Source organism: Phyllostomus hastatus, unplaced genomic scaffold (genome assembly GCF_019186645.2).
Source record: "Phyllostomus hastatus isolate PE091 unplaced genomic scaffold, TTU_PhHast_1.1 phas_scaffold_385, whole genome shotgun sequence".
In the NCBI taxonomy this organism is placed as follows: domain Eukaryota; kingdom Metazoa; phylum Chordata; class Mammalia; order Chiroptera; family Phyllostomidae; genus Phyllostomus; species Phyllostomus hastatus.
The window spans coordinates 13,814,918-13,833,299 of record NW_025334026.1 but is presented as its reverse complement, the minus strand read 5'-3'; the positions used below and the strand labels follow the sequence as shown (position 1 = coordinate 13,833,299).

General features: G+C 52.0%; 1 pseudogene; it reads left to right on the top strand.

Moving 5' to 3' along the window:
- Positions 1 to 112: 112 nt before the first annotated feature.
- Positions 113 to 16,920, top strand: LOC123806299 (annotated as a pseudogene).
- The last annotated feature ends 1,462 nt before the right edge of the window (positions 16,921 to 18,382 follow it).

Below are 18,382 nucleotides of genomic sequence, written 5' to 3'. Positions count from 1 at the left end.
TCCTCGGCTGGGTTCGGCAGGGCAGTTCCGCGGGCCCCCACGGCCCCGCGCCCGCCGTCTCCTCGCGGGCGCCGCCGCCACCGATTGCTGAAATGCTGGACAGCGCACCACCATGGAGGTGGCCTCCCTGCCCGCCTGCCGGCCAGAGAGGCCGGACTCCCACAGCGCCCTCTCTAGGTGTGGAGGCTCTCACCACCCCCCACCCCCCCCCCACCCCCCCCCCACCCCCCCACCCCGCCCCAGCCACCTCTCCTCGCCCAGCAGCGAAGGCGCGAGATGCGGCGTTAGGGGACTCTCCACTCTGGGACATCTGTTCCACTTCTTGTGGGTGGGGGCACCCCAGACCCAGGAGACGTCTGGAGCAAGGGAGGTTATTAATTTGGAATTGGGAGTAGAATTCAGGATGCTGAGTTCTGGCCACGACACTGCGCAGCGACGTCTAAGACGGCCGCACGATGCAGCTGGGGGACGGCTTCAGAACACCCCTTTCATCGTGCACCCTGGTGGCCGGACCAAGGCTGGGTTAGGTGCTGGCGGGGGAGGTCTCAACGGATGAGAGGAATTTTGAGAATGGAATCGTTGAACCTTCGGTGGTGCTCGCTCGGCTGGGTGTCTGGAGTTCTGAATTCAAGACACCCTTTGGTTACTTTTCCTAACTTTGGATGATCTGTCTGTCCTGCGGCTCCCCATTCCCTTTCCTTGTGTAAACAGTAATCCCGCTAGTGGAGGATATTGGGGGCGTGGGGGAGCTCTCCAAGGGGCGTTGGAAGCCCAGAAACCTTTCCTTAAGGGAAGCCGGGAATGTGGAGGCCTTTGCTTGGAGCCCACCAATGGTGTCCCGGTGGAAATTTCCTGCCTCAGCAAGCTGGGCTGGAAGTACCTGAGCAGGCTTGGGAAGGGCTGGGACTAGGGTGAGGCAAGTGAGGCAGATTTTAAGAAGACATATGCATGACCGTGAGAGTCATCCCTGGGTCCAGTGTACAATTGCTGTTTGTGGGTTTACGTGCATATGTCCCCATCTGTACATACGTATGATTGTGCCTCTGTTTCTGTGTCCGTGTTTGGAGTCTGTGTGCACCCTCCTCCCTTATTCTTCCCCCCAAATTTCTTCACCCTCACATGTGTCTTCAGAGTGTGTTGTGTGTGTGTGCTTGTGTGTGAGTGGTTGGATCCCTGATACTGCAGGCTCAGCCTAGTCTGCAGAACAAAGCTTGAGATGGGGGCGTGGGGGGTGGCTACAGCTGCTACTGCCGTTATCACAGCCCCATAGCCCCAGGGGTGAGTCCTCTGCAGGTCTCCTGCCTTCTGGCTGCATGAATATTTCATCTGCTGGGGCTTTGGGCTGGCCTAGCACCAGCGTGCTTGTTCTCCCTGTCTGGGATGGGTTGCCCTTTTTGCCTGGCGGTGGGGGGGGGGGGCGGTGCTGCATGCCTTTTCTTGGCTGGGGAGCCATGGCTGGGCATGTGGAAGGAGTGTGGGGGAGGCCAGAGGAGGTGCGGGAGGCTAACCTCTCAGAGTGAAGCCCTTCCTTAAATGAAGTCAAGTTGGCTTTAAACCTCACCACACTGATTTGGTTTCTGACCAGCCCTGGCCTCACCTCTATTTGGGACTAGTGCCCAGGAATACTTTGCCCCAGTTGGGCATACCTCCTCCTGCCCTCCCCCTCATCTGCCTGTGGTGTTTTTTTTTATTTTAAATTTTTATTTTAGAGAAGGGAAGAGAGGAAGAAAGAGAGGGAGAGAAACGTTGATGCATGAGAGAAACATTGATGGGTTGCCTTTTGTACACACCCCAACGGTGACTGAACCCACAACCTAGGCACATGACCTGACTGGGAATGGGACCTGCAGTCTTTTAGTTTGCAGGATGACACTCAACCACCTGAACCACACAGGTCAGGGTCCTCTCATCTGCCTCTTACAGCCACTGCTCCATAGATTTGCAGTGAGAGCTGCATCAGCGGAGATAGGGAGAGGCCCCTGCAAGCTGGCTGGCGGCAAGCTTTTCCAGCCTCCTTGGGCTATCTCTTCCACCACACCTGGGATGGGAGCCCCAGGAGCACGCTCACCTCTTGCACTGCTTTGCCCTGGAACAGAGGAATAGACAGGCCTCTGTCTTGGTTTCCCTACCAGCCTGCTAATTCTCTAAAGAGGGCTCCTTCCCTTGTGTTACTCATTTCAACAAAGGGCATCACCATCTATGTTGGCTTTTCTCTGTTTGCCCCTATGGGTCTCTTTCCCACCGATCTCTGATCTGCTCAGGGCCTGGGGAAGCTGACCTCTGTAGCCAGGTTACCCAGGTTCCCTTGTTCTTGACTTCTGGTTGGATTCATCCAAGGGTGAAGCATCACCAGGATAATGAAGGCTGGAAGGAGAGAGAAGTCAGGTATTTATTCCCTGGCTGAGATCCTCTCCAGCTCTGCTCCAATAGCCCCTTGTCCACAGCTCCATGTCTTCTGGCCAAGTTCTGGCATTGCTTCTTCCCTGTGGTGACTTCAGGCCTAGAGGTAGTAATGGTTCCCACCAATATACATCTCCAGGTGCTCCTCTATTCTTTATTGCGCCATTCTCATATCCTTACCCACACCTCTGTGCACAGTCCCTTCTTCAAGCTCTTCGATTAAACCTTTGGAGGGTCTATCTACTTTATTCTGGGTCCCTGGCCCATGCAACCTCCCTTCCTAAGTCCCATCTCAAGTCAGAGCCTTGTGAGTCCTTGAGTCCTCTAGTTCCCCCTTCTTCCTGCAGGGCTTCCACCGCCTAGAACTGTCCCTCCTCTTCACCTCCCATGATGTCTGCCTGGGCCAGGACTTGCTTGTTCCTGGTCCTGCTGGTACCTGCTGCTCCCCATTTACTCTTTCCTGGAATACACATCTCTGCTCCAGTGGCACTTGATCAACGAGCCTTTCCAAGACCTCCCCATATTAAACAGCATCTCTTTGCCCAACACTATTTTTCACTCCCTTAAAAGAATTATTGTGGCCCTGGCTGGTGTGGCTCAGTGGGTTGAGTGCCAGGCTGTGAACTGAAAGGTCACCGGTTCAATTCCCAGTTAGGGCACATGGCTGGGTTGAAGGCCAGGTACCCAGTTTGGGGACACACAAGAGGCAACCAATTGATGTTTCTTCCTCACTCTTTCTCCTTCCCTTCCCCTTTCTCTGAAAATAAGTAAATAAAATCTTTAAAAAAGGAATTATTGTGGTAAAGGATACATAACAGTTAACATTTTAACTATTTACAGATTTTAATAAATTAATTAATAATTCTTGGAGACAGAGGAAGGGAGGGTGAAAGAGAGGGAGAGAAACATTGATGTGAGAGAGAAACATTGATTGTTTTTTTCCTGCACACACCCCAACCAGGGACTAAACCCACAATCCAGGCATGTGCCCTAACTGGGAATGGAACTGGCAACCTTTTGCTTTGCAGTATGACGCCCAACCAACTGAGCCTAACTATTTAAAATGTACAAATTGCCCTTCTGATGTGGTTCAGTTGGTTGGGCATCGTCCTGCAAATTGAAAGGTTGCTGGTTTGACTCCCGCTCATGCCTAGGTTGCAGGTTCAGTCCCCAGTGGGAGCATGCACGAGAGGCTACCAATTGATGTTTCTCTCTTGCATCAATGTTCACTCCCTCCCTTCCTCCTTTCATTTCTCTCTTTCTAAAAACATAAAATAAATAAAATCTTAAACAAAATAAAACATACAGTTTAGTGGCATTAATTACAGCACATTGCCGTGTAGCCATCACCCCCACCCAAACTGAAGCTCTGTGCACATGAAACACTAAGTCCTCATGTCTCCCCACCCTGGCCCCCTGCACCCGCCATCCTACTCTCTGTCTCCACGAACTGGACTACTCTGGGTAGGCATAGATGCCTTATATAGATGGATTTATACAGAACTTGCCTTTTTGTATCTTAGCACAAAGTCCTCAAGATTCATTCATGTTGTAGAACGTGTCAGAACTTTTTTTCCTTTTTAAGGCTAAATAATAGTCCATTATATGGGCAGACCACATTTTGTTTATTCATTGTGAATAATGCTGCCATGACCGTGAGGGTGAAAGCATCTGCCTGAGCCTCTGCTCTCAGTTCTTCAAGGCACGCACCCAGAAGTGGAATTACTGGATTGCACAGCAATTCTCTGTGTGATTTTTGTGGAACTGCCGCGCCATTTGCCACAGCAGCTGCATCAGGGTAATTCCCACCAAGGACGCACAAGGGTTCCAGTTTCTCCACAACCTTGTCAACACTTGTAACTTTCTTTTGTTTTGGAAAATGTAGTCATCCAAATAATTTTGAACTGGTGTCTCATTCGGCTGTGATCTGCCTTTCCCTGATGATGGGTGACGTTGAGCATCTTTGTGTGTGCGTATTGCCATTTGCATAGTTTCTGTAGAGTCCCCTCTTTTATTTTTATCTTAGCACCATCTGTCACATTATCCAACCACTTATGTTTTTTTCTCTCTTCACACTCTAGACCTTGAACTCCACGAGGGCAAGGTCTTTGCTCCCGGCTGTATTCCCAGTTTCAGCACATAGGAGGCACAGGTGCTCAGTAAATATTTGTTGATTGAATGTCTAAAATGCTTCCCTTAATGTTTGGTGTTTCTCAGTCCATCTTCTGCCTAGCTTCACCAGCCAAAGTGTGGCTGTCTTGCGTTCTGCCGTTGTATTCTGAGAACACTGGTTCCCCAAATAAACCGTTTTGGAGTAGACCTGGGACTCCGTGTCTGATTCAGAGCCCTGCTCCTGGAGCAGAGTGATGCTGTCCCACTCCTCCCACAGCTGGGCTCGCTCACCTTCAGTCTGCCGCTAAATTTGGCGTTGCCCCCTCCCCTCTCTCCTCCTCCACCAGCCCCTGCATCCCGACCAGGCCTTTATTATGTTTGCTGTAGCACCTTTTTCAGTTTCCATGTCTTTTGGCTCCAAAGCAAATTCCCTTTCCGGGTACCCAACCTCCCACCCCTGGTGCCTGATCAGCCCTTCCAGGGGCCTCATGCTCAGAGGCAAGAGCCAGAAAGGCCCTGTGATGAGGGGCCGGCTAGGCCAGGCTGGTGCTTTCACTCACCTGCGCTCACAGGCCCAGAGACTGTGACCTCAGAATTAGTCCTGCCCTTTCTCTCTTATTCTGCCTCATCTCTGCCACCCTCTCTCCCTGCCGTCTTCTGTCTGGAACATGAAATCCACAAAGGCAAGGCTGGGCCATGGCTCTCCATATATCCTGCACCAGCACAGAGGAGGCAAGAATCCCTGCTGGTTGAATTAAGTTGTCTGTTTTTCTGTCTGTCTCCAAGCTGTTCTCTGTCCTGCCCCTCCACCTTTCTTTCCCTCTCCACCCCGCAATCTACTCTGCTCCCTTTTCCTCTGGCTCTGCCTGTCTCTTTCCATTTATATCTTTGTGCAAAGTGACTGTAGGCGATGTGGTGTAGGCAATGTGATGTAGGCATGCACCTTGGGGGCACTTGGCCTTGAAGTCATTCCTTCTCCTCCAGTGCTTCTCAACGCGTTTCCTCAGCGCTCTGCGTCAGACCCACCGTATTAGGTCCTCGTTAAACTCGGTGTCTGAACGCTCTCCAGACCTGCTCTAATGGCTGTCTGCTGTGGCCTAACAAATATTCCAGAACTTAATGACGCAAAACAACCACCGTTTTATTATATCTCACAAGTTTGTGGGTCAGAAATTTGGGCAGGACTTGGCTGAGTGATTCTTCTGCTCCATGAGACAGTAAATGGAATCACTTGGTAGTTTTCAGCTTATGGGTGGGGTGTGGATCGGAAGGTACGTACAAGGCACCTTCGTTCACTTGTCTGGGGCTCTGGTGGGGATGGCTGGAGGACGGGGCTCAGCTCACCTTCTCTCCTTCTCCGGGTAGTCCCAGGCCTCTTCACAAACTGCCTCCAGCAGAGTCCTTAGACTTCTTACCACAGCTCAAGGACCTGGGAGCAAGTGTTCCAAAAGAGGGGAGGTGGAAGCTGCCAATCACTTAGTGCCTGGGCTCAGAGGGCACATCACTTTCCCCATCGTCTATAGGTTAAAGCAGCCTATTTAAAATAGTGCTCCCTTACTCATTCATATTCAAAGGTGGGGATAAGATTCCGCCTATGGATGGGAGGGACCAGGAGCTGGTGGCCATCTTTAGTGGGCCGTATCTATGGAGGCATGCTCTTTGAGGCGGACCCACAGTCACTCCCGAACTTGCAGAGCTGCTGCTGTGGCCCTGATCTACCCTGGAGCTCACAGTCCTCACGCCCCGGGCCGTTCCCTTGCCTGAGCCCAGAGTTGTTACTGACTAGTCGTGGGGATTAGGAAAAGCCTCGTTGAGCCTCAGTTTTTTCTTCTGTAAAATGGGGCTAATAATACCTGTTTCTGAGAGACGTATTCCTTTTCTAATTACTATAGATCTTCTCGTTGCTATAGCCTTGCAGTAAACTGGTGATGCAGGTGAAAGGCCGGTAAATGTTCTGGTGCTTTTTACCTGAAAAATAACAAAACCTGGGCATCTGTGTCCTTCCCACATCTGATACCTTAACTATCCATTCCTTGCCCCGGACCCAACCCATCAGTGTTCCCCTGCTGCTGTCCGTTCTCACTCCTCACTCCCTTCCCTGTCGCCCTGGCGCCTCTCAGTGTCCTGCACTCTGCTGGATCCACACTGCGTTCACGGATCATACTGCCTCTTTCCCTCTGTACCTCTCCGTCTGGCCCACCTCAGGCTTCTTCCTCTCCATTTCCTCCACCTACTTACAGCATCTCTCTCTCTCTCTCCTTGCCCAGCCTGGGAAATTGAGGAGTCCCTTGTGGCAGACAGGCAAGGCTGACCTTGAAGCAGATCTTTAATAAAAAATGAGCAGAGGCGGTAGCCTCCCCTACTCACCTCCCCTGGGCTCCCCTCCTCCTTCCAGCCTCCTACTTTCCTCTCAACTTGTAAATACACCATAAAGAGCCATTGCTCTGGATTAAGCATTGCCTTCATTAGGGTCCTTTTGCAGGTCCCTGGGATGGTAGAGTGAAGGAAGGAAGCTTTTGCTGGGATTAGGGTAAACGGGGGAAGGGGGAATGTATTCTGAGCCTGTGGGCTCTGCCTGCTTCTTCCTGAGAGCTCTACATGGGAATCCCCTCCCCCACCAAGGTCTCACAACTGTCCCAATGGTTCAGCCCCCACCCCAGCCCAAGGCAAGCCCTGGCTGAAGTTGGGAGCTGTAATCAGCAGCCTCATCTTTACCCCCTTGGGGGGCTTGTAATTAAATCCCCCACAGACCCAGGTCCCCTTAGCCTGGGCCCAGGAGTGAGAGTGACCCACTTTGAACACTGTGGTATCCCAGTGATGATGCTTGTCCTCCTTACCTCTAATTCTCACAGTGAGCCCCTGAGCTGAGGATCATTGTCTCACTGCACAGATGAGGACACTGAGGGTCAGAGAGGTTCACAGCTGCCCACAGCCGTCCAGTCCATAGGTGACCTGGGCAATGACCTGAGCCACAGTCTATATGACCCAAAGCCAAGCTTGCCCCCTGAACCACTGGCCTCAGAGCTTCACACGGTGTTATTCCCACTCCCTGGGCCTGGGGCCCTGGCCCCCGCCCTGACCAGGGCGCGCATTCCTCCTCCTCCTCCCCGAGCCTCCAACACACTCAGGCCCTTGCATGTGGGCCCATGGGAGGGACAGACCTCCTAGAACCTAGTTGACAATTCCTTGGCTCCTCAGCATGTCTTCCTCTGCCCCAGGGCTTCTTGGGACCCCAGGCCTGAACCCCTGTGAGTTGTTCACGTGGTGGGTGTGTGACTCTGGCCAATGCAGCTGTCCTGCCCCTGAGGTTGGCCAGGGTCTTACAGGCACATAGGAGGTGTAGATGTGTGTAAGGGGGTGTGTGCACAGATGAGTGGATATAGTGTGTGTAAAGGGGAAAATGAGTAAATGAACTGGCAAATGAATGAATGAGTGAGAAATTACTCAAGTGGATAAGTGAATGAGGCACTGAGTCAGTGAACCCTGCCCTCCAGGCCAGGTAGAGAAGGGAGCAAAGAGACTGCATCCTCTCTGGGCTCTCCCTCCCTGCGAGGCCCACTGTGACAGAGAAGCCCACCAAATGTTCACTCTCCCCTTCTGACGTAGAGAGTTGTCAGTGTGGCGTGAATGTCCACTCAGGGACTATATCTCCCAACACTCCTTGTGTGTAGATAGACCATGTGACTAATTCGCACCAATGGAATGTAGACAGAAGTGACAATTTCCTGGAAAAGGCACATAAAAAGCAGGTGTGCCCTCTCCTCTCTTCTCACATCTTTTTAAAAAAATTTTTATTTATTTATTTGTTTAAGATTTTATTTATTTATTTTTAGAGAGGGAAGGGAGGGAGAAAGAGAGAGAGAGAGAGAAACATCAATGTGCAGTTGCTGGGAGCTGTGGCCTGCAACCCAGGCATGTGCCCTGACTGGGAATCAAACCCGCAATGCTTTGGTTCACAGCCCGCGTTCAATCCACTGAACTATGCCAGCCAGGGATTCTCCCATCTTTTAGCAGGACCCTCAAAACTCTAAGGCCCTGGGGAGAGGATGAGAAGCCACAAGATGAAAGAAACTTGTGTACCAGTATCACCACATGGAGGAGAGCTGTCTGCTGACCAGGAACATCAGTATAAGACTGTTAGAGAATAAGAAGTAACAAGTGGTTATAAGCTACTGAAATTTTAGAGTCTATTTGTTGACCCAAAGCCAAGCTTGCCCCCTGAACCAGTGGCCTCAGAGCTTCGCACAGTGTTATTTCCACTCCCTGGGCCTGGGCTATTTGTTATAGTAGCTGACATTGCCATAACTAACACACTTGTACAAACTAATTATTCATGGGTAGCTATGGAACTCAGCCCTGAAACACTCAAGCAGGGGCTGTAGAGACCTTCGGCAGGTGTCTGTGACACAGGGCCAGCCAGGTCCTTCGTTCTTTGCCTACAGCCCTGGGGTGGGGGGCAGAGACAGACAACATGGCCGCACTTGCTTTCTCTTCACCTCTCATGTTCAGGGACGAGTTAATGTTGCTCTGGGTGGGAGAGGAGCTCGGGTGTTGGCATTAGCAATGACTACTTAGACAGAATCAATCCACAGTGTTAGAAGTCGGGATGGTGGCGGCCCTTCAGGGCGGTGACTGGGAAGGGCACAGGAAGGCTGGTAACGCTCTGTTTCTTGATCCGGATGCTGGGTGCATGGGTGTGTTCAATTTGTGAAAATTCATTGAACTGTATATGAATGATCTCTACACTTTCTGTATGTATATTGTATTTTAAGAAAAGAAGTTTCAATGCCCAGGGGCGGGAAGGTTAGAGTGAGGAGAGAAAATGGGTGAAAGAAAACAGGATGGAAACAAGGGGAGCATGTCAGCAGAGCAACAAAGGAGGCCTGCAGGCGGCCAGCCCAGCCCTACAGCCATCGCTGTAGCCTGCGATGTGCGTCTGCTCTTCCTTGCAGGTCACCATAGGTCATCTCCACCACCTGTCTTCCCTCCATCTCACACTGGGCACCTACTCTATCTGGGTCCAGAAAGCATCCAGGCTGTCCCTGTGGGTAGGTGTCCTGGCCTGAGGACGCTTACCCCCAAGGAGTGTGCGTTGAGCTGTCCTTGGAGGCCTGGAGCATGTGCCTAAGTCCCTACATTCTGCCCAGGACAGGGCACTGGTGGGGTGTGGGGGTGGAAATGGGGAGGGGTAGCTACAGTGACAGCAGCTGAGGCTGTCTTGGAGGATGTGACCCAGTTTTATCTCCAGCATCTGTCTGCCAGCGGAATAGATTCCAGTTACCTGAACCCATCGCACACATCCACACAGCACATACGTGCACCAGACTCACACACAGCTTACACACATCTCATATACACGCCACGTGCATGCCCCCACACTCCTTCACGCCCCAAATATATGCCCCATATACATGCCGCATAGATACATCCTAATCACCTGTCCCACACCCGTGCCTCATGTGCACACCCTGCACGCTCACCACATATATGTGCCACATGCAAGCCTCATGGTTGTTGGCACAAGCCATTGAGTTGGCTTTGATTCCTGAAGACCCTGTGAATGAGTGACAGTCACAACGTCCTGTCCTCAGCAGCCCCGCTCAGCTCCTGTAGACGCATGCCCGTGGCTTCTTCCATGGAGTCAGTCCATATTCATTCTTCCTCTTTTCCTGCCGCCTTCCATTTTTTCCCAGCACTATTGTTGTTTCCAAGACCCCTGCCTTCTCACGATGTGCCCAAAGTAGGGCAGCTTCAGTTTTGTCATTTTTTTAAAATCAGGATTTCTTTTTTTAAAGGTTTTATTTATTTATTTTTAGAGAGAGGAGAAAGGAGGGAGGGAAACATCAGTGTGTGGTTGCCTCTCACATGGCTCCTACTGGGGACCCGGCCCGCAACCCAGGCATGTGCCCTGACTGGGAATCAAACTGGAGACCCTTTGGTTAGAAGCCCACGCTCAATCCATTGAGCTACACCAGCCAGGGCAGTTTTGTCACTTTTGCCTCCAGCAATGTCTCGGGCTTAATTCTAGGACCCATGCCGTGTCTACTCATTTATGTACACACACTCACGAACCTATCTATGCCTCCCCTACTCCTGTACACCCTCAGACACACACACATCACATCACACAATTTCTGACACACACAGCACACACATCTCTGCAGCAACATGGGCCCCACACACGTGTGTGCATGCACACATACATGCACCAGCAAGAGGTGCTGGGACAGAGATGGCCAGAGATGGCGTACCTATGGGAGAAGCACATCCACAATGAACGGAGCCCCCAGGCACCCGGAGGCAGGAGTGCATTCACTGAGGGTCCCTTCGTGGGGTTCTAATGTGGGCCCATCTCTTCCACGACGTCTGACTGTTCAGTGGTCCAAGAGGAGCCCTCTCTGAGCTGTAGAAATCTGTCTTACGTGAAAGGACAGACAACTCATGTCCTGGCAGGGGTCTGCCAGAGCTCCAGGCCCAGCCCAAGCTGAGACAGCAGGCTGAGTGAGCTGGGGGCAGGGCTAGGAAGCAGAGCCAGGTGGGAGCCCCAGGGCCCTGGGCTGGACCATCCCCAGCCCGCCCACTCAGCGGCCCTGTTCTGGTGGGAGGAGGATGACTTGGGACAGGCTGTCAGTGTGGGGCAGGAGGAGAGCAGGGCTAGCTGGAAAAGGTCTGTATGTGTGCAGGTGTACACACGGTATCAGTGCATTTAACTGCATAATTAAAAAACCTCCCCATGCACTGATAACAGAGGGATCTCTTCCTCCTCCCTGGTCTTGCTTTCATTACTCCTTCAGGGACCCTGGCAGGCTGAATTTGTTTTCTGAGCCAGAAACGAGCTTGCTCAGCCCAGACAAAGCTTGTGTTGGCCCAGCCCTGCGTGTATTTGGGCAAGAGTTGGGATTTGGGGGTTGGGGGAAGCCGTGAGGCCTTGTGCATCTGCACAGCCTGGGGCTGCTCCTCCAGCAACTGCTTCTTTATCTTGCTCGGCCCAGCCAGAGCCCTCCTCCCAGCAGCCCCGCCCCCAGACCAGGACCCTCCCTGTGAGGAAAATCCTGGAGTTAGGCACCACTTACTGAGTGCCTACTGTGTGTTGTGGACCTTGTATACTCAATCCTCTCAGCCAGCCAGGCAATGGGCATTATCACCTCCATTTTACTGGTGAGGAAGCTGAGGCCCAGAGAAGTTCAGTAATTTGCTCAAGGATCCACAACCGGGGAGGGTTGGAGGGGTGGGAGGTCTAGAGTGAGGTGAACTCCTGTCGGTCCTCAGCAGCCTCATCGTCTCGGCTGCCCTTCGGGACTGCTCCAGCCCTGCTGGGATCTTCCTTCTGGAAGGTTCTGTTGACCTGGGAAGCATGGCATCAAATTATAATGTAGCATGGTGCCACAGTTTTGTTCTATCTTCATGTTTTGCCCCTCCACATACCTTCCGTACAGCTATTTAGCTTTACCTTTAAACCAGGTCCTGTTCGTACTCAGCCTGTACGAGCAATGCGGCTCCATGTGTTGTTTCTAACATTTAAACACACATCGCCATAAATGTGCCTCAGTCACGGCAGGGCCCCTAGGAGAGGCCTGGCACCCAGCACCAACCATTGCCCCTGCTTTCGTGCCGGGACTCTCCAGTCTGTGGTCAGCGCCCCCTTCTGCCCCCTCCAGTGGCCCCTCCACAGTCCCTTCTGGCAACAGCCAGGCTGGTGACCCTGATCCTCCCCGGTGGAAAGCATGTTGGGCTGGTGTCTGCTCAGGTTTCAGTGAGGACTCAGGTCCCACCCACCAATCACTGCTGGCAAGGTCACTTGACTTGAGCCTCAGTTTGCTATTCATCCCCATGTCCCCATGCCCAGTAGGTGCCTGGGACAGAGTAGCTGTCTGTAAAGGCAGCTAAAGCTGCATTGGGCTCACACTGGGGTGGGGCTGGCCGGGCAGTTCCTCTCTGCTTTCCTGTTTGCAAGAGGCCTCCTCGCAGGCATGCTGGGAGATGGCAGCTGGAGAAGTTTCTGGGTGAGAACAAGATGCTCTGCAATGTGAATAGGCATTGCATACACACACACACACACACACACACACACGTCACATACATATGCAATGTACCACACCACACATACATACACACATCACTTACCATACACCCAGCATGACACACACACACACACACACACACACACTCCATGCAGAATCACCCCAGCCCATGAAAGGAACATTTCCAATCACCCTTACCCAGCTCCACCCACCCACTGGGCCTCTGTCCCTGGCAGGAGGGGGGTTAACCTAATTACTGGCCTGCAGTTTGCCTAGCACAAGGCTCAGCCTGGCTGGGAGAATATTAGCACCTGCAGGAGCCCAGGAGGGAGAGAGCAGGGTGGAAAAAAGTTATTTTTAGGCAACGAAGGTGGGGTTTGCAGTGGAGCTGAGCTGGTTGGTGGCTTAGGGAGGAAGGGGCAACACAGGGTGATGGAGTGCTCAAGTCAGGGGGACGGGGCAGCCTGGCTGTGACCTCTCCCAAGAGGGACCAGGCCAGCCTGAGGCTCCCAGGAAGGAAGGGAGGGGGCTGAGAGAGGGAGAGGGACTTGCCAAGACTCCCTACCGGAGCTGTTTGACTGGGCTGGGTTGCCAGCTGGAGAATTTGAAATGGCTCTAAAATGGGGAGAAGGCCCTGTGTGAGCTGACAGCTCGTCCCACACTTACAGCGGGACAGACAGACAGAAAGACAGACACACAGGATGGGAGAGCAGGGTGGTGCTTCTCTGTCAGGACTTTGAGAGGAGCTGGGCAGTGGCAGGGGACTGTGACTTCCTCAGGGCAGTGAGCCCTGCAGCCCCAGAATGGCAGGCAGGGGAGGATGTGGGTGGCCTCTTAAAGTGGGTTAATTGAGGTCCTGATCGGGTGGTTCAGTTGGTTGAAGCATTGTCCCAATACGCCAAGGTTGCAGGTTCGATCCTGGGTCAGGGCACATACAAGAAGCAACCACCCACCAAATGCATAAATAAGTGGAACAACAAATTGCTGTTTCTCCCTCTCTTTCAAATCAATAATAAATAAATAAATGAAGTGGGTTAATTGAGGAGCTCCACCTAGAGATGTCCAGGAAACACTCTTCTGGAACTCAGAGCTGAGAGCACTGGGAGGCCCTGCAGCTGCAGGCCTCAGGCGCTGGGCCTTTTCCTCCTGGCCATCCTGGGTTTGTATTCCTTAAGTCTCCCCGCCCCCTTCCCGGACATGTGCTGGAAGGTGTGGCCTGCCTCGCTGTCTATACAGGGAGGAGCCCAGGGTTCCCCATGAACAGAAGTGGGAAGTTACCCTCTCCGCTGCTCTGCCAACTCCTCTTGCGGGGCATGGCCTTGAGCCCACCCGGCAGGGCTAATGGGGAGGGGAATGTTTTCTTCCTGGGCCCACGTTCCCCGGAAGTCCCCGGCATTGATACTGCGTCTTTCCAAAGCTGGGCGGTAGTTTCTTTCTTTCTTTTTCTTTTTTTAAAGATTTTATTTATTTTTAGAGAGGAAAGGGGAGGAGATAGAGAGAGAGAGAAACATCAATGTGCGGTTGCTGGGGGCTTGTGGCCTGCAACCCAGGCATGTGCCCTGACTGGAATCGAACCTGCGGCTCTTTGGTTCACAGTCCGCACTCAATCCACTGAGCTAGGACAGCCAGGGCGGCGCTAATTTCCACAGCCCTCCCTGGACTCACTCCCACCTGTATTACCCCTGCCTGAAAGTGGCTTCCCCTGGAGTCTGGTGATCAGAGACCTGAACTCAGGGAGCCGGATTTGGCTCTGGAATGCTAATCCTCACGCCACCACCTGACCTAGACAGTTCCCAAGGAGCAGTTTTGTAGCCCTAGTCTCTGTCTCCCCCTCCAGGCTATTTGAGAGAACTGCAGCATACATCCCTCCTAAGTCAAGGTCATTCTTAGTTAAGCTCTACACCCCCTCTGCCATAGAGAGAGCTTGACATTCCGCTTTCCTAATAATTACCCAACTTGGCTGTGTCTACCTCGGACGGCAGCCTCTTTGCAGGACTAATTACCATAAGCCGACACCTAATTACCCTCATTGTGGGTGCCCCACTGCTTCCACCCAGCCTCCTTTCTGCTCTCTAAAAACCAGTTCTGGCCCTCCCCTGGCAAAGGCCTCAGCCAGCTCATTATCATCATTAACACCACACACTCAGTCCCTGGGCTTTTCTTCTTCACCGAGGGGAGAGTCGTGTGTCAGGAGGTGACCAGAAGGCAGGGACGGCAGCCAGTTATGGGCCTGGGAGGTGTTTCACTGAAGCGTGAAAGCAGGGGCAGCTAGTTTAACCCACGCTGCTAGCTGTCTGATGGGCTTCTGGGTGGTGAAAATGGGGCTGGGAGATGCTGTTTTTCCTCCTGTCCCTGTCCCCTCTCTCACTCACTGCCATCCCACTGTGGGCCCTTGGCCCTTCTGCTGCGGAGCATCCTGACCACTACTCCATCTCTTCCCTACTCCAGGGTGGCCTGCAGCACAGGCCTCACCTGGACCCTGCCCAGGCTTCTGAATCAGTGTGTGTGTTAACAAGCCCCATCTTAGAATCACGTCACCTGCGTGGCACCTTTGACATCCTCCCTGTTCCCACTACCCACAGGGTGAGGGCCAAGCTCTTTAGCCTGGCGTTCAAGACCCCCCAGAATGGCCTCGCTGCCCCCATCCTGTGCTCTATGCTGCAAGTCAAACACGGCCATTCCTCACACACATCCTGAGCCTGCTCCACGCCCAACCTGCTCCCGCTGCTGCCTGGTGTGCCCAGCCTGCCCTCCCTGCCTGCTGGACTCCTACCCAGCTTTCAGAGCCTGCTCAAATGCCATCTGTCTCTCCTCCTCCCTCCTGCTGTCTATATGGAGCAATCTTCTCTGATCCTTGCCTCTGCCAAATTGTCAAGAAGCAACCTTGTTCTCTTCTGGACTCCTGCAGGACTTGATCTGCACTTTCTGATTCTCGCATCCCTGACTTCTCTGTAAGCCCCACAAGGCAGGAGGCTTATACAGTGAAAAGCATTCTGGGGTAGCCAGTGTCCAGTGTGGTGGATGGCCCCACCTCCCCAGCTTAATCTGGAAGAATCTCAGGCATTTTAGTTTCTTGGCCCTTCCTCTGGGACTTCTGAGTGGTGGGGCCAGGAACCTGAATTTCATGCAAACCCTGGGAGATTCTTGTGTGGTAATCACAGGTATATAGGATGGACACTGACAATCCTAAACCAAGACAACCTTCTGTGAGTCATCTGTTCTAGGTCCTGCCTGTCAGGGTTGCTCTAAGGACCCCATAAAGTAGCAAACACACCCAAGACAGAGCTAGCACAGCGCTTCACATACAGAACCACCAGGAGGAATTAGTAGTGCAGTGATGTCCAGGGCCACACTCTTCGTAGTAGTTAACATCTAAACCACCTAATTATTCAAAAGTGTTATAAACTGCATAGGGGATAACATTCCCCTATGTGCTATAAATTGCTTAGGGGATAACATTCCCCCTAAGGTTATCCAGCTATTAAAAGTGACATAGGAGTCCTGGCTGCACAGCACCCGCCTGTTCAACGTGACAGAGACAGAGCTGAAGCTGCAGGGCCCGCAGCAAACTTTGGGGGTGCAGCAGCCAGAACAGCCTGGACCACGTGAAGCGGCCCACGAACGCCTTCATGGTGTGGTCCTGCAGGCAGTGGCGCAAGATAGCCCAAGAGAACCCCAAGATGCCCCACTTAGAGATCAGCAAGCTCCTGGGCACCAAGTGGAACTTGTCGGAGACGAAGCAGCAATTCATTGACGAGGCTGAGCAACTACAAGCGCCGCACAAAGGAGCACACAAATTATAAATACTGGCCCCAGCAGAAAACCAAGACGCTCATGAAGAAGGGTAAGTACACGCTGCCCTGTGGGCTGCAGTCCCTGGGAGAAAACAGCTTGGCGCGTGGGGTCGTGGTGGGAGTGGGCCCAGGCACAAGTGTGAACCACTGCGTGGACAGGTGTGCACACATCAATGGCTGGAGCAGCAGTGGCTACAGCACCACGCAGCACCAGCTGGGCTATCCACAGAACCTGGGCCTCCACACGCACAGCGCTGCCCAGGCTCCGGTACCATGTGGGCACCCTGCAGTACAACTCCATGACTGGCTTGCAGACCTACACCAACATCTCACCCACCTCCAGCATGCCCTACTTGCAGCAGGGCACAACTGGCATGGTGCTTGGCTCCATGGTCTTGGTGTTCAAGTCCCGAAGCCACCTTCAGCCTCCTGCTCCCCGCTCCTCCACCCCCCGTGGTTACCTCCTTCTCCTCACTCTGGGGCACTCTGCCAGGCTGGGGACCTCTGGCACAGGATCTGCATGTATCTCCTGCGCACCAAGTGCCCAGCCAGCTGCGTCCAGCGGACTTCACACGTCCCAGCACGGCCATTAACAGCACACTGCTCCTCTTGGACATGTGAGGGCCAGGCAGTGAACTGAAGCGGGAGATTTTCAAAGAAAAAAGAAGGGAAATGGGAGGAGAGTACAAACAGCGCAGAGAAAAACCTCATCTGCAGAAGAGACAGCAATCCCACCTACCCTCACAGAAAAGGCCACCATGCCAACGACATTTTTATGAGAGATCCTGGACTTCTTTTTTTTCCCGGGGGGGGGGGGGGCTGTTTCTGTACAGAGAAAACGGGGGGGGGCAGTGGGGTGGAGAGGGCGAGGGAATGGACCTTGTTATGAATCTGGAGGAAAGAAAACTATGCAAAACTTTTTATAAGTTCTAGTGATATGGTAAGAGCTTTCCAGAAAGTTTGCAAAAGTCTTTACTAATAATATTAAGAGCTAGTCTTCCAGCAATGAAAAAAATGTTTTAATATTTGCAAGCAACTTTTGTATACGATCTATGAGATGAACATGGCAATCAATACGTCCGTTGTCTATAAGCTGAGGGCTTGCTGACAGTTTTCAAGGAAAGGCTTCTTGCTGCATTTGGGTTCTGCAGCTGAAATTCGGGCAGCTGCAGATGCAGGGAACTAAGATTTGGACATTTGTTTAAAAATTGTACAAAAAAGTGTCGCAGGTTCGAGTCCCAGTCAGGGTACATGCCTGGGTTGCAGGCCATAACCCCCAGCAACCGCACATTGATGTTTCTCTATCTCCCTCCCTTCCCTCTCTGACAATAAATAAATCTTTAAAAAAAATTGTGCAAAAGGAAAAAACTAGGATAAGTACTACCTCTGTGGTCTTTAAAGAAGTTTTAGATTGTACTAAATTTTTTTTAAGCTTACTGTTAAAAGCAAAAATGGCCACACAGGTTGACATCATTGGTAATTTATAATAGCTTGTTCCCCAACTTCCCCTTTTGTTCAGACAAAAGACATGAAATTACTGTTCGAAATATTTCCTTATGGTTTGTAACATTTCTGTAAGTGTATTGTCATATTTTAAGGTCCCCCTCCCTTTTTCCCCACAGTTGTCTTTTGAAGACTCTGTATTGTTGGAGTCCGTCTGCCGAGGACCCATGTGTGCACAGGGTAGAAGTGACGCCGGCTTCCGTGTGGTTGGCAGGGTGATGTGAGTGTAGTTTAGAGTATTTCATCCAGAATGTTGTATGGTGTGCTTAAGTGTGATGTTGTTATGTTACAGAATTACATGCTCATGATTTTGTAATAAAAAATTTTTGTAATAAGGAGTATTTGTGCTGGACTCTGTATTTGAACTAATACCATCCTCATAACAGGTACATTTTCAATTTGTTTTTATTCCATTATGCAGTTTGAGATAAATTTTTGAAATGTGAAAAAACAGTGACATAGGAAACCGAGTCCATACTCCCAGCATGAATCACGTGAGGCAGCCAGTCCCCAAAGCTGGCTCTCACAGATCCAGGCCTCCTGGTCCTCAGG